This window comes from Bos indicus x Bos taurus, chromosome 11 (assembly GCF_003369695.1).
Source record: "Bos indicus x Bos taurus breed Angus x Brahman F1 hybrid chromosome 11, Bos_hybrid_MaternalHap_v2.0, whole genome shotgun sequence".
Classification (NCBI taxonomy): domain Eukaryota; kingdom Metazoa; phylum Chordata; class Mammalia; order Artiodactyla; family Bovidae; genus Bos; species Bos indicus x Bos taurus.
Genome location: NC_040086.1, coordinates 9,096,388 through 9,111,390, shown reverse-complemented (window position 1 = coordinate 9,111,390; position 15,003 = coordinate 9,096,388). Strand labels below are relative to the sequence as shown.

At 46.5% G+C, this 15,003-nt stretch overlaps 1 protein-coding gene across 2 annotated transcripts in view; it reads right to left on the bottom strand.

Moving 5' to 3' along the window:
- Nucleotides 1–14,266, bottom strand: part of GPR45 (G protein-coupled receptor 45) — a 42,805-nt gene extending 28,539 nt beyond the window's left edge. Inside the window, exons 1-2 of one of the 2 annotated variants that reach the window (XR_003513282.1) lie at nucleotides 13,907–14,251; nucleotides 13,127–13,578 (exon numbers count right to left, since the gene is read on the bottom strand). The gene's annotated coding sequence lies outside the window, so the exon portion shown is untranslated. Of the gene's footprint in view, nucleotides 1–13,126; nucleotides 13,579–13,906 lie in introns of those variants that run through there. The other variant, XM_027554785.1, reaches the window with a different exon arrangement.
- Nucleotides 14,267–15,003: the final 737 nt, after the last annotated feature.

Here is a 15,003-nt window from a genome sequence, read left to right as displayed (position 1 = left end):
TCAGTGGTCAGTGGTGATGCTGAGGGCTCTCTTGACGGGGAGCTGGGCGCCAGGATGTAGCCTTGGATGACACCCATGGAGCCCATCCTTGGGGCGTACAGTAAAGCCGGGGGCTCACACATTGACCACTGCAGCCACAACAGCTCGCCCAGACCAACCAAATATCTAGTGACAATTTGGAATCAGTCATGGGAGAAAAAGCAAACTGCAAATCAGGTCAAGCTTCCAGGGCACAAGCTCAGTTTTTAAACCTTCACTGCCACCAGCTCCTTTCTCAAGGCATCAGACACGAATGTTTGATGAAAGAATGAGTGGATAAAAGAGATGACATCTTGTTAGAAAAAAATACCATTTTCTCATCCTCAGGGTCTCGGTCATCTGATCTACCACTAGACTACCATTTTTACTACTTAAAAAAAATACTTTTTATTTTGTATTGGGGTAGAGCCAATTAACAATGCTGTGATAGTTTCTGGTGGACAGCGAAGGGACTCAGCCATACATATACATGTATCTATTCTCCCCCAAGCCCCCTCCCATCCAGGCTGCCACGTAACATTGAGCAGAGTTCCCTGTACAGCACATTAGGTCCTTGTTGGTTATCCATTTTAAATACAGCAGTGTGTACACGTCCACCCCAAACTCCGTAACTATCCCTTCCCCACATCCTTCTCCCCTGGTAACCATAAGATTGTTCTCTAAAGAGTCTAACACTTTTTAAATTAGTAATCACCTAATAAGTAACTCCATCGTCAATGGCTGTACCCACAACAAAAGCCTTGCATAGTAGAAGGGGGAGGAGCGGGGAGAGGAAGGGAGGGGTTATTTATTGAGCAAGTGCCTTAAACATGCTGTTTTTTTCCATCTTCTACCAGCTCTGTAAGGCATTTTTCATCACATCCCTCTTTTACAGAGGAGCAAACAGAAGCTACAACTGGTTCCATAACATGTACAAGATCAAGATCATATGGAGAGAAGGGAGTGACCCCACAGATGCTCGTTCAGGTCTGTCTGAGTCCTGCTCCTTCTGGAATGACATGACTTTCCAGACTTACTCCAGACAGACAGGAAAGACTGATTTTGCGGGGTTTCACCACTAAAATAAAATAATTATTTACATTAACAGTCTTTTCCCCGTTTCACCAGGATTAATTGAATTTTCTTAATTTCATGTTTTTTCTCCTTATTTTTTTCCTAAGGCTTTTGGTGCCTGCTACCCCTTATTGGATAGTGACGTCAGCAGTCCTAAAAGGGATGAAAAATTAGGAAAGGATCCTTAACAACGATTCATGCTTCATTTGGGAGATTTTCTTTTATTACGGAAGGTAGGCTCTCAATTGTGACTTCAGATTGAATGCATGTTCCAGGCGCCTTGGGCGCTGGCAGGAGAGTTACGCACATGGAGCTCATTTAAAAAGGTGTCTGGACAGGATGTCCTGAGGAGGGCCGTCCATCTGAAGGAGAACACAGGACGCACCCAGCTCCACGTTAGCAAGGACACACCAGGGGCGACGAAAGCAATTTCCTATTCAGAAGAAGCTGGTCTCATTCCTTCTAGCGAGCAGCCTGTCTGCTCTAGCTTCTATCAGGAGTACAAACAGTCTTTGGTCACTCAATAAATCACCCATTTGCCACAGAAGACACGTCCTCTTCATTAGAGAAGGGGGAGGATTAGACTCCGACCTTAGAGCTTTAGAGCTGTACTGTGATGCTCCAAACAATTACATAAAAGTCAGACCCCACTGACAGACAACCTCCCAGGACTAAGGAAGGAAAGAAAGAGCTTCTGAAAGCAGCCAGGTCTGAGGCTCTGCAGCCCTGCTGAGAGGCCAACTTCTTCCTTCCAGGAGCCGTTTATTCAGTCACGCCTTCATTTACTCATCCAACACTTTTTCAGCCCTACCCTGTGCTGTGCAGTATTTGGGAAGCCCCAGGATGCAATAGGAACCCCCTCCCATCCGTCTGGTGGGAGACGCGAATAGGGGAGAGAATTCATACAATGCTGCGCCCCACAGGCTCTGCTGGGTGGGGAGGGGGCCTGATGGGGGCCACGGAGGAGTGTGGATGTCAAGCAGGAAAGACGATATATTCCCACACGACCCCTCTCCCACAAGGAAACTTCAGAGTCGACGGAAACGACAAAAGGAAAATTAGACTGGACGTTCAAACTTACAACTTTTGTGCATCCAAAGACACTAACAACAGAATGAAAAGTCCACCGATGGGAAATACTTATAAAAGCAAACACCCAGCAAGGAATTAATGTCTAGAATAGATGAAGAACCCCTACAACTCAACAGTAAAAACAAACAGCCTGATTCCAACACAGACAAAGGGGCTGAAAGGGCATCTCTCTGAAGAAGATTCACCTATTTTCATAGTGTTTAGCTTTCCTTTTTTGTTCTGTTGTTTTCTGGTTTTGACAGCAGAGAAATCATGCGTTCATAAAGAGGCCCAAGAAGAGTTCTCTCTCTTTCTATTTTTTCTGGAAGACATTAGTTAGAATTGATCCACTATTCTTTAAACGTATGGTATAATTCTCCGGTGAAGCGGTCTGGTCTGGAGATTTTAAATTAGGAATTTAATTCCCTTAATAGTTGTAGGACTGTTAAAATTATCTGTTTCATATTGAGGCAGTTGTGGTAGGTTGCACTCTTTCAGAAACTGGTCTATTTCATCCCACTTGCCAGATTTATGTGTAAAGAGTTGCTTGTACCAGTCTCTTACTACTTTTTTTGATGTCTGAAGGATTTATAGTGCTATTTCATTTCTGGTATTAGAATTGGCATGTTCTCTCCTTTTGTGAGAGTTGGACTGTGAAGAAGGCTGAGCGCTGAAGAATTGATGCTTTTGAACTGTGGTGTTGGAGAAGACTCTTGAGAGTCCCTTGGACTGCAAGGAGATCCAACCCGTCCATTCGGAAGGAGATCAGCCCTGGGATTTCTTTGGAAGGAATGATGCTAAAGCTGAAACTCCAGTACTTTGGCCACCTCGTGCGAAGAGTTGACTCACTGGAAAAGACTCTGATGCTGGGAGGGATTGAGAGCAGGAGGAGAAGGGGATGACAGAGGATAAGATGGCTGGATGGCATCACTGACTCAATGGACGTGAGTCTGAGTGAACTCTGGGAGTTGGTGATGGACAGGGAGGTCTGGCATGCTGCGATTCATGGGGTGGCAAAGAGTCGGACACGACTGAGCGACTGATCTGATCTGATCTGATCTGATCTCCTTTTCTCTTTGTCAGTCATGATAGAGATCTGTCAGTAACTTTATCTTTTCAAATGGCCAGCTTTTTGTTCAATTGTTTCATTGATTTTCTATTTTCAAATTCACAAATTTCTTTCTTCTTTTTTCTTTCTTTCTTGAAGTATAGTTAATGTATAATATTGTATAAGTGTCAGGTGTACAACATAGTGATTCACAATTTTTAAAGGTTATTCTCCATTTACGGTTATTATAAAGTATTGCCTAAATTCCCTGGGTTTTTACAATATACCCCTGTGGCTTTTTAAATTTTATATATTACAGTTTTTAATTTTATACAGAATAGTTTTATTTCATAGATAATAGCTTTTATTTTATACCTCTTAATCCCCTTAAGTTCATAGATTTCTGATTGAATATCATTTTCTTCCTTCTATTTGCTTTGGGTTTATTTTGCTGTTTTTTAAGTTTCTTGAGATGGAGGCTTAGATTATTGGTTTGCGACTTTGCCTCTAAGTATTTAATGTTGTAAATTTCTCTCTCAGCATTGAATTAGCTGCATCCCACAAATTTTGATATGTTTTATTTTCATTTTGATTGTCTTTATATTTCCCTTGAGACGTACTCTTTGACTTGTGAATTACTTAGAAGTGTTATTTAGTTTTGAAGTGTTTAGACCTTCCTGTTATCTTTCTGTTATTGATTTCTAGTTTGAATAATAGTGGCCATTATTTTCTTGAGAACTTTTTCAGTCCTGACCTTTTTCTCTTCTCCGTCTAGAGCTCCAAAGACATGAATGTTAGGTCTCTTCTAATAGTCCCGGGGGCCTCTAAGTCTTTCTTCCTTCCTTCTTTCTTTCTTTCCTTTTGTCTATTTTTTTCTTATTTGCTTTAGGTAATTTTTGATTATCTTCCAGTTCACTAATTTTCCTCCTCTGTCTCAACCACTCTGCTGTTAACTTCATCCACTGAGATTTTTCTTTTGTTTATTGTGCTAAAATTTCCATTTCATTCTTTTTCATATTTTCTATTTCTTCAGTGAGATTTTTTTTCATTTTTCATTTGAACAAAGTGTACCATAACTTCCCTGAGCACTTTTATGATGACTCGTTTAAAATCCTTGTTGGGTAATTCTAACACATGTATTATGTTGGTGTCAGCATCTATTGCTTGAGGTTTTTCAATCAGGTTGAGATTTTCCTGATTCTTTGTATGACGAGTGATTTGAGGTTGAAGCCTAGATGTGTTGGGTGTCATGTTATGGGACTCTGGGATGCCAGAGATGAAATAACACCCAGGGAACTCATGGCAGTGTTATCCTCCATGTCCTAAGTTCCCTGGTGGGTCTACCTCCTTCTTGCCACTTTCAGAGTCTTCTTATGCTTATTTTACACAGAATGTTCAGAGATGTTTAGTTCTACCTAGCAGGAAGAATAAGAACAATTACTTGTACATCATCTTCCTAGAAGCAGGAATCTATATGTGTGTGTGTGTGTGTGTGTGTGTGTGTGTGTGTGTGTGTGTGTGTAGTGAAGATGCTACCTCCTTAATAAGCCTTGAGTTAAGAGTATGCAGTTTCCATATTCTGTGCTTTGGTCCTGTTCTCCCACTCACTATCTCTTGCCTGCATTCTTTAAATGGTTCCCAAATTAGCCTCCAAGCTGACGATCTCTCCCTCTCTTCCAGGCTCCTCTGCTCTGCAGATTGTGGGCAAAGACATCAATCTCTAGCCTTCCTTTCTGTTCCTCCATAACTGTGGGCAGCTCATCTCTGGCTTCATCCTAAAACTCAACCTCCTTCGCCTTCAAAGCCAGCAATTCAATGGCTCCACCTCACATCCACTGCCTTCTCTTCATCTGCTCTCCCATGTGATCTGCTGCTGCCGCTAAAATGCATCACTGCTGGGTTCCAGACACATGCTGTGCAGTTGGTTCTGGGTCTTCACACATGCCTTGCCTCCACTCAGAATGCCCCTCCTTGCCCACTCTCTCGAGGGAACCTTCCTCGATCACCCAAGGCAGAACCGATGGCTTCTCCACACTGACATTCACACATAGCCTTTTACTCATCTTTCTCTGAGCACATTCCTCAATCCATTTCGCAGGACAGAATGTGTACTCCTTGCAGGGTCTTTCAGGCCTTCTTGGCTCAGTGGTCCAGGGAGGAGAGCAGGCCCATCAGCAATGGGAGACCAGAGCTGGCTTCATCCGGAAGCAGGGGGTATGCAGAGAAGCATCTGCTACTTCTAGAAAGTGCACCTTCATCGGGAGATTCTGCTCTGTGTCTGGCTGTTCTGAAGGTCCAGGAAGATTCTTTAGAGATGCGTTCACCACATTTGTCTTGAGGTCAGTTGTGCAGACTGTCTAGAGCAAGGTTCCCCACCCTTCATTAGATCCACCTGTCATGACCGTGATGTGGACAATTCATCCTTTGGGGTGCAGCTGCTTTCTCCGTAAGGGGGGTGTTGGCAGCATGAGGAGTAAGGGAAGGGAGAAGTTGGTGGGGTTAAGTCTTAGCTCTGCCACTTACAAGCTCTGTGAACTCTGGAAAATTATTGAACTTCTCTTTGTATCTCAGATTCCTCCTCTGAAAAATGGGGATAAGTATAAAACCTCCAGAGAATCACATTCAAATGCTTAGAACCACTCACAGCACTCCATAAATGTTACTGGTTAGCATTTTCAATGATTTCCACCAAAGTGCCCTAAACAGTAGAAGAATATGAGTAAGGATCTGGGGAGAGACCCCAAATTAGCCTCTATCTGCTGGACGTTTCTTTTAAGCATCCTGTGTGCGTGCATGCTCAAACACTTCAGTCGTGTTCAATTCTTTGTGACCCCATGGACTATAGCCTGCCAGGCTACTCTGTCCATGGGATTCTTCAGGTAAGAATACTGGAGTGGGTTGCCATGCCCTCCTCCAGGGGATCCTCTCAAACCAGGAAATGAACCCATGTCTCCTGAGTCTCCTGCATTGCAGGTGGATTCTTTACCCACTGAGCCACCTGGGAAGCCCTTAAGCATTCTATCTCATGTTAAATATTTATGCAAGTCTTGCATTCTACTCCATTATAAGGTTGAGTATTTTTTTTAACACATTTTTTACTGAGGGATTTTTGCAGAAACTAACGCCTGCGGCTGGAGATTTATTACGGAAGTGAACAATGAAACACTCTGGTCGATAACGTTTGGGTAACAAAAGATGTATTAATATGTCTGTAGTCATAAGACCCTGATGCTGGGGAAGATGGGAGGCAAAAGGAGAAGGGGGCAGCAGAGGTTGTGATGGTTAAATGGCATCACTGACTCAATGGACATTAATTTGAGCAGACTCTGGGAGACTGGAGAACAGAGGAGCCTGGCGTGCTACACTCCATGGGGTCACAAAGAGTTGGACACAACTTAGCGACTGAACAACATTTCTTCTGCAAATGTATTTAAGAAAAAAGTACACTCTAGGTAGACACCTCCATGTTGCCCCTCGACATGGGCTTGAGTGAGGGGCACAGCCAGGGGACCTTGAGCCAAGGATACAGAGGGTGGGTGCCCAGGCTGGCACTGGAAGGTGCATTTCACTGGTGAGAGCCATGCAGGGCCCCCGCCCCCGTTCCCTGCTCCTCCCTCAACTGGGAGCCACAACTTCAGTCCAGCTTTTCTCATTTCAAGAGCTGGCCTTTTCTTGGACGCCTGGGATCTAGAGAATGTGAGCGTGGAAATAAAAATCTTGGCTTGGATTTCCTGAGCTATGATCATCAATAAAATAGGGCAAAAGAGAGCTATAATCTAATGTACTATATTACTGTAATTAGAGCTTCACGCATGGAGCTCTTACCCGCCCTCCCTCCAAAATAACCAAACAGTTTTAGCATAGATAGTAGCGACTTTATTCTCCATCACGGGGCACTCTGTGATTGGGTAATTATGGTAACAGCATCCAGTATGCGGGTGTCAAGTTCAGAATAAGAGAAAAAAGATGGGAAAAGGCACACGAAGGAAGAGAAGCACAGAATCGCAGCATCGCAGGATTGGGAAGAACAATTGTGTACCTTCCTTCCTGCTAACAAAAGAGGAAATGGAGGCTCAAGATGGTGGGGGTGGGCTGGGTGGGGGTAAGTGACCTGCAAATGTCAGACACTTAGATGGAGGCAGAAAAAACGTGAAGATGTCAGTCACTTAGTCATGTCCGACTCTTTCTTGACTCCCTGAACTGTAGCCACCAGGCTCTTCTGTCCATCGAATTCTGCAGGCAAGAATACTGGAGTGGGTAGCCATTCCCGTCTCCAGGGGATCTTCCCAATCCAGGGATTGAATTCAGGTCTCCTACATTGCAGGCAGAGTCTTTCCTGTCTGAGCCACCAGGGATGGACAGAGGTGGAGTCAGAACCAAAACCCAGGTCTGTCTCTCCTGTTCAAACTCTTTTCTACCTGATGTCCCTGGACAACTGCATAAGGTAGAATATTCTAGAAAACTTTCCACAAGGCAACGAGTCTTAGCTAATGAAACCTGTGGAGGTATAGAACACAGCGCTTCCGTGCCTTGAGCTGTTGTCAGTTCATTTGTTGCCTGAGGCCCAAAGTCATGGGCACTGAATGTCAACAGTCATTAGCAGGAAAAGTGTGAAACATGTTCTGTTTTGTCCATTTGGTTCCTCTGACCCAGCAGATGGGAAAAATGTGCAAGTGCACAAACTAATACTTTGTTCAGCTTCTGGTTAAGGAGGCTGATTGTTTACTTTCAGCGAGATTTTATTTCTGTTATTACACTGACAGCAACTACCACCCTGGTCAGGCGGCAGCCGTCACATCAAGGCAAGGCCCTCTGCCAGCAGAAAGATCATGACTCGATGAAGGCTCGGGTGATGGTTAGCAGTTTTCAGCAATAAAGTGTTTATAATTAAGGTATATACATTGTCTTCTTAGACACAATGCCAGTGCACACTGAACAGACTGCAGTGTAGTGTCAATGTATCAATAATCTTTAAATCTTTTTTTTAATATAAATTTATTTTAATTGGAGGCTAATTACTTTACACTATTGTATTGGTTTTGCCATACATCAACATGAATCCGCCACGGGTGTAGACATGTTCCCCATCCTGAACCCCCCTCCCACCTCCCTCCCCATACCTGTGTTGGGTCTTAGTTGAAGCATGCAGAATTTAGTTTCCTGGTCAGGGATCAAACCCAGCCACCTGCATTGGGAAAGCCAAATCTTAGCCACTGGACCACCAGGGAAGTCCCTCCCTCCAATCACTTTTATATGCACTGGAAGACGGAAAGATTTGTGTGACTTGCTTCACTGCGGCGTTCGCTTTACTTGGGGTGGGGGTGGGTCGGGGTCCGAGTCCACAGCATCCTGGATCTGTGCCTGGAGGTCTACCTTAGTCTCTTCTCACTTGAACCTCCACCACAGATTTCCCCTAATGACAGCAAACCAGAGTGATATGCTCCAATTCTTCCCATCAAATGAAATGAAATACTTGGGGATCTGACAGCAAAGTCAGGGGAAGACCTAGTTCCTAGCAGCCCTCCTCCTTATTAGCACACCAGAAGTACAACAATTAAGGTTATGCTGTTGGCCCACTTTAGATGAAAAGGACACATATCCAATTACTTCACATGACGACAAGTGCAAATAATTAGAAATACACCCCAGACAGTGTCTTGGAACTTTCTGGAAGAAACAACTTTAGGTGTCTAGGTGCTTTCTCAGGCTGCCATTCAGAGCTGAGATCCACCCATCTCCACTCTGCTTTGCTGTTTTCACTCCTCCCTTTCAGACCCGAGGGCAGCGAATCAATTATCAGTGATGTAGGTGGATGTACGTATATATGGAAGTGTTTCAAAGTAGATAAAAACAAAACTCCCCAAATCATACAGAACAGGGTGAAACAAAATATGAATCTGTGATCAACTACTGTATAGAAGGGGAAAAAACTCAAAACATGCAAAAGAAAATAAAACATTGGAAATTTCCCAATAAAAAATTCCGAACACGTTTGTTAAAATTTAAAAAAAATTTGCCTAACCAGGCTGTAACACCAGTGAAATTACTCTCACCAAGTCTCCCAGGCACCTGTGACTGACTTTCTTATTAGTTAATACAGTAGAGCAGTGGTTCTCAAACTCTGCTGGGGGGGGGGGGGGCGTGTGAATCACCTGGAAGTCTGGTTAGCATTCAGAGGGTCAGTTCAGATTCAGGTGGTCCTGGGAGACTGCTGATTAACACAGCCACTAAGAAGAACCCACGGAGGTTCCTTAAGAAAAGAGGAATAAAACTACAATGACCCAGGAATCCCCCTCCTGGACATACACCCTGAGAAAATCATAATTCAAAAAGACACATGCACCCCACATGTTCGTAGCAGCATTATTTAAAATAGCCAGGACGTGGAAGCAACCCCAATGTCCATAGACAGATGAATGAATAAAGAAGATGTAATACATACATATAATGGAAATATACAGCCATAAAAAGGACTGAAATGGAGTCATTTGCAGTGATGTGGATGAACCCAGAGTCTGTCATACAAAGTGTACTTCAGTAAGAAAGAGAAAAACAAACATCGTACACTAATATACATAAATGAAATCTAGAAAAATGGTACTGATGAACTCTTTGCAGGGAAGGAACAGAGAAACAGATGTCAAAAACAGACTTGTGGACATGGAGGGGTCGAGTGAGAGCGCAGCATGGACATATATACACTCCCAGGTGTAACACAGCCAGCTAGCGGGAAGCTGCTGAAGAGCGCAGAGAGGTCAGCTCGGTGCTCTGTGATGACCTTGAGGGTGGATGGAGGTGGGGGTGGGAGGCTCAAGAGGGAGTGGATATATGTGTTCATAGAGCTGACTCACTTTGTTGTACAGCAGAAACACATAGCATTGTAGAGCAATTATAAATTAATTTATAAATTATAAATTTATAATTATAAATTTTTAAAAGAACTTACATTTCTGGTGTCAGCTGCTGCTGCTGCCACCTACACTCAGAAGCCCCCAGACTGCAGCTCTGGCCTGATATATGTGAGCCTCACAAGGTCATAGTTCACCCTTGCATTGTGTGGTTCATTCAGAGTTGCATCTAGGTGACCCCAGAATGCCTAGCACATAGCACATGCTCCAAAAACATCTGTTACAACTTCCTGGGAGACACTTCTACCTACATATCCCACAAGCTAACTGGCAACTGAGATCAGGGGTATTCAGAGAGTTATATATCACAAAAGGATATTATATAAACCAGATTCTTCCCCCACCAATATCTCCAATGGCTCCATCGTCCACCAGTTTTGTGAGATCTAAGAAACCAAAGGGGCATCCTTGAATCTTCACAGGTCAAACACGTGTTGATTTTGCCTGCTAAGTTTCTTTCTTTGTTAAATATTTACTTATGTTATCTTTTCATGTGGGTCTTAGTGGCAGCACATGGACTCTCCATCTGCAGTACATGGGTTCAGTAGTTGTGGCTCCTGGGTTTAGTTGCTCTGCCGCATGCGGGATCTTAGTTTCCTGATCAAGGATCAAACCCTTGGTCTTTGCGTTTCGAGGTGGATTGTTCACCACTGAACCATCAGAGAAGTTCCCTAAGTCTCTTTCAATCCTTGATTCCCATTGCCACTGCCTGGCTAGGCCACCGTGGTGTCTCGCTGGGATACCACGGCAGTCACCCGGCCCCCATCCCTTCTGTAGTCTCCCCACCGCACAGCAGCCAGCTGACAATCAGATCTCATCCTCCATGCGTGTCCGGGCCTCCTCCCTGCCAGAAAACCACCACCACCCCTGCCCCGGCCTGAGTCTCCTGGTGGCCCTGCTGACCCCCTGGCTGTCTACACACTCCTCCCCCAGACTGTGCTCCAATCAGCCTCAATGAGTTTTTGTTCCTCAAACCCTCCACACTCTCTTCTTTCTGAACCATGATGTATGACCTTCCTGCCACTCGGAACAGACTTTCCTTTTCCTCTGACCACATTTTACTGATGACCTTGTGCTCATGTTTCAGTTCCCAACTTGAAGATTCACATCCTCCAAGAAGCCTTCCCTTTCCCCCTCAGGAAAAAAAACCAACAAAAACTAGGATATGGCCTGGAATGTTCTGTATCTGCATGCAGTGTCACCCCCGCTTATCTAAGTATCTGGTTTATCTGCCTGTCCATGGGGAGCTCCTGTCCATGCAGTGCTGGGCCCAGGGCTGGGACTCAGTCATAAATTTCTAAAAAAAAAAAATTATTTGTTTATTTAGATTTTTGGCTGTGCTGGGTCTTTGTTGCTGCATGGGCTTTCTCTAGCTGCGGCGAGTGGGAGCTCCTCTCTAGCTGTGGTGTGTGGGTTTCTCACTGCAGTGGCTTCTCTTGTTGCAAAGCATGGGCTCTAGGGAGCATGGGTTCCATAGTTGTGGCTCCTGGGCTTAGTTGCTCCTCAGCATGTGGAACCTTCCCAGACCAGGGACTGAACCAATGTCTCCTGTATTGGCAGGCAGATTCTTTACTACTAAGCCACCAAGGAAGTCTCCAGTCCTATTTGCTAAAGGAATAGGCCAACCAGATTTAATGTGAGATACTGAAAAGAAATCAATCTAAAAGGAAATCAGTCCTGAAATATTCACTGGAAGGACTGATGCTGAAGCTGAAGCTCCAACACTTTGGCCACCTGATGTGAAGAGCCGACTCATTGGAAAAGACCCTGATGCTGGAAAAGACTGAGGGCAGGAGGAGAAGGGGACAATGGAGGATGAGATGGTTGGATGGCATCACCGACTCAATGGACATGAGTTTCAGCAAGCTCTGGGAGATGGTGAAGGACAGGGAAGCCTGGCGTGCTGCAGTCCATGGGGTCACAAAGAGTTGGACACAACTGAGTGACTGAAACACACTGAAAAGAAATTATTTTTCTATGTTGGGAACAGCCAAAGAAGAAGTTATATCTGGAAAAGGACACAGAGGAACACTCACGGACCACAGAGATTTTCTCTCTCTTACTCTGGGAGCAGGTTATGTGGGGGTCAACATAGGTAAAGTTTGAGCTGTGCAGTGAGTTAAGTGTATAAATGATACTTCAGTAAACAGAAAGAAGTTAGGGCTTCCCTGGTGACTCAGAATTCACCTGCCAATGCAGGAGACATGGGTTTGATCCCTGGTCTGGGAAGATCCCACCTGCTGTGGAGCAGCTGAGCCTGTGAGCCACAACTTCTGAAGCCCACACTCTAGAGCCTGTGCCCTACAACAAGAGATGCCACCGCAATGAGACGCTCAAGCACTGCCTCCAGAGAACAGCCGCCGCTGCCACAGCCAGAGAAAAGCCCGCGCAGCCATGCAGGCCCAGTGCAGCCACAAATAGATAATAAATAACAATCATCTTTAAAAAAGGAGTCCTGCTACCCTGACTTTTGGGCAAGAAAATTTCCAAGCATATCAAGATACGTAGGATTGTCTACTTTACGTCTAGTTGGACGAGAACACAAAACCCAGATGTCCAAGGCTCATTTCTAACCAGTGGGCAAAAACAGAGGGGACTTAGCTGCTTATTTTCTGAAAGCCACTTTTCGTAAGGAGCCGGTTTTGTGGGGCTCACCTTGGGCTCCCTAACAGCCCTGATGGCTCCAGAGCCGCGTGCGTGCTTTGGTCTGATCTGTGGTCCCTTGGACCAAGGAAAGGCCAGTTTGAAACAGCAACGGAAACATTCTTGGGGCAGCGTGAGAAACTACACACATCCAGAGTAATGAGATCGAGATCTACCAACCACCAAAAGCACTCTCCACACGTGATGGGGCTCACTGCCTTCAGCCCACTTGGGTGACTTTTCTACAAAGGACCTCTTTTACCCCTATTCCTGGTTATTATTTTTGGAAAAGCTTCATTTTCCTCTTGTCTCCACTTACTGCTGGTATTTTCACACCCAAAAATTAAAAGAGAGAGAGAAAAAATTAAACTCCTGATTATCTAATTTAGTGAGGATATTACTTTATACTTGATCATCATCATCAACATCATCATCATCATCATTACCAAGTGAGGGGGAGTTTTTAATCAGACCTCTCCAGCACCAGAATTAGAAAAACCGAGAGCATCGAAGCCTGATTGCTACCTTAGTTAACCGGCCCCGGACAGATGACTGCAAGCCCCTCTGATCTCTGATTTGAGGAGCTCCGATGCTTTTTCAAAGTATTACCCGTGAAAAGGAAATAATCTGATAAAGTTGTCTTTACACCAGGGAGGAGGTGGGGGAAGTCGGGATGGGCGCAGGTCAGTGATGGTGATGGTGGTGATGGTGATGGTGATGGTGATGGTGCTGGTGCTGGTGACGCCGGCCCGGTCCTCTCCCGTTGCTTCATCACTGCCTGTCCTCTGCCTCCTGCGTCCCCGTGTGGCCTCTGCCCTGAGAAACACGGCCGACAGGACTCGCACCCAAGCCGCACGTCCGCAGGCGCAAGGCTGCGGCGCCCAGCGAAAGCGCACAGTGTCCCAGAGCGCGGCGGCTCGGCACCTCCCCCACGACCCCTGCGCCGCCTCCGCGCACCCCAGCGCCCCTCTCGGCGCCCTCTCGGCGGCGGCCCCTCCGCGCCCACCGCGCCCCGGCACCACCTGGCCGGGCGCGCACAGCCCGAGCTCCGGACAACCGGGCTGGCCCGCATCCCCCGCAGGGAGTGCCCCCGACCCGGGCCCGCTCCCTGCCGAGCCCCCCCGCCCGGCCACCGGTCACTTACGCCTGCGCTGGGCCCTCCGCCCGGCTGCCCCGAGACAAAGGCTGCGCGGCCGCTGCGCCGCCGGCTGCTCCCAGAGCCTCGGCTGCCGGGGACCCGGAGGAGGATGGGGCGGAGGAGACGGGGAGGAGGGGAAGGGATCGCAGGGGAGGGGCCGCCGCACCACCGGCCTCCCGGCTGGGGCTGCGAAACCCAAGCCCTTCTCCCCGGCCCGCCGCGCTCCCGGGTCCTCGGCCTAAACCTCCCCCAGGGACCAGGGTACCGCCCCTCGCGGGGCGGAGTGAGAGGAAGAGGATGGAGGGAGATGAGTGTGTGTGTCTGTGTGTTTTCCTCCTTCCCAATCACGAGTCTCTCCATCCACCCCCGCGTCCCCAGCCAGCTTTGGAAAATGCCGGCCTCTGCTTCACCTGGGCAATCCTGGAGGCGCTCCCGACCCACCCCCCTTCACTGCCCGCGCCTCTTCCAACAGGGACGTCAGCCCATTTCAGGGAGAGCAAAACCGAGGCCAGGAGGGGCTCGCTGCGGGGGAGGAGGAGGGGCGCCAGCTCTTTAAGAGCGGGACCCACCTTTTACCTGTTTTCCTTCCGAAAGCGTGGCACCTGTCGGACAGACAGACCTGCAAGGTGCAGGGTGGCGACTGAACTTGCCCTCTCTGGGAGAAGTTACACTTCCGCCTGGCTGAGTGATTTGCATCTTGTTATGAAGAGTAGCTTGGATTTATTTTTATTTTTTAAACTTTTTTATTACGGCATTTTAAAAATCAAAAGTAGAAAAAATTGTATCCTGAACCCAGGAGTGCTCAGCTCCAGCCTGAAAGATTGTCAACATTTTCTTTCTTCTTTGATCTGCTCCCCACTCCCCCAGGCTAACTAAAGACTTTAAAAAACCATGATCACAATATCATTATCCTATGTCACAAAATTAAGAATAACTTCTTAATATCATCTGACTATGATTTATTGACAGCTGACTGTTGTCATCTGCCTGGTCTGTTCCGGCGCTTTACCTGTGCGGCTCAGCCTTGGTGGGCCCTGACTTTCGCTAAAGCTGGTGGTGGACAGGCGGTGAGCTGGCAGTTACCTGCCTGCGATAGTTTGTGG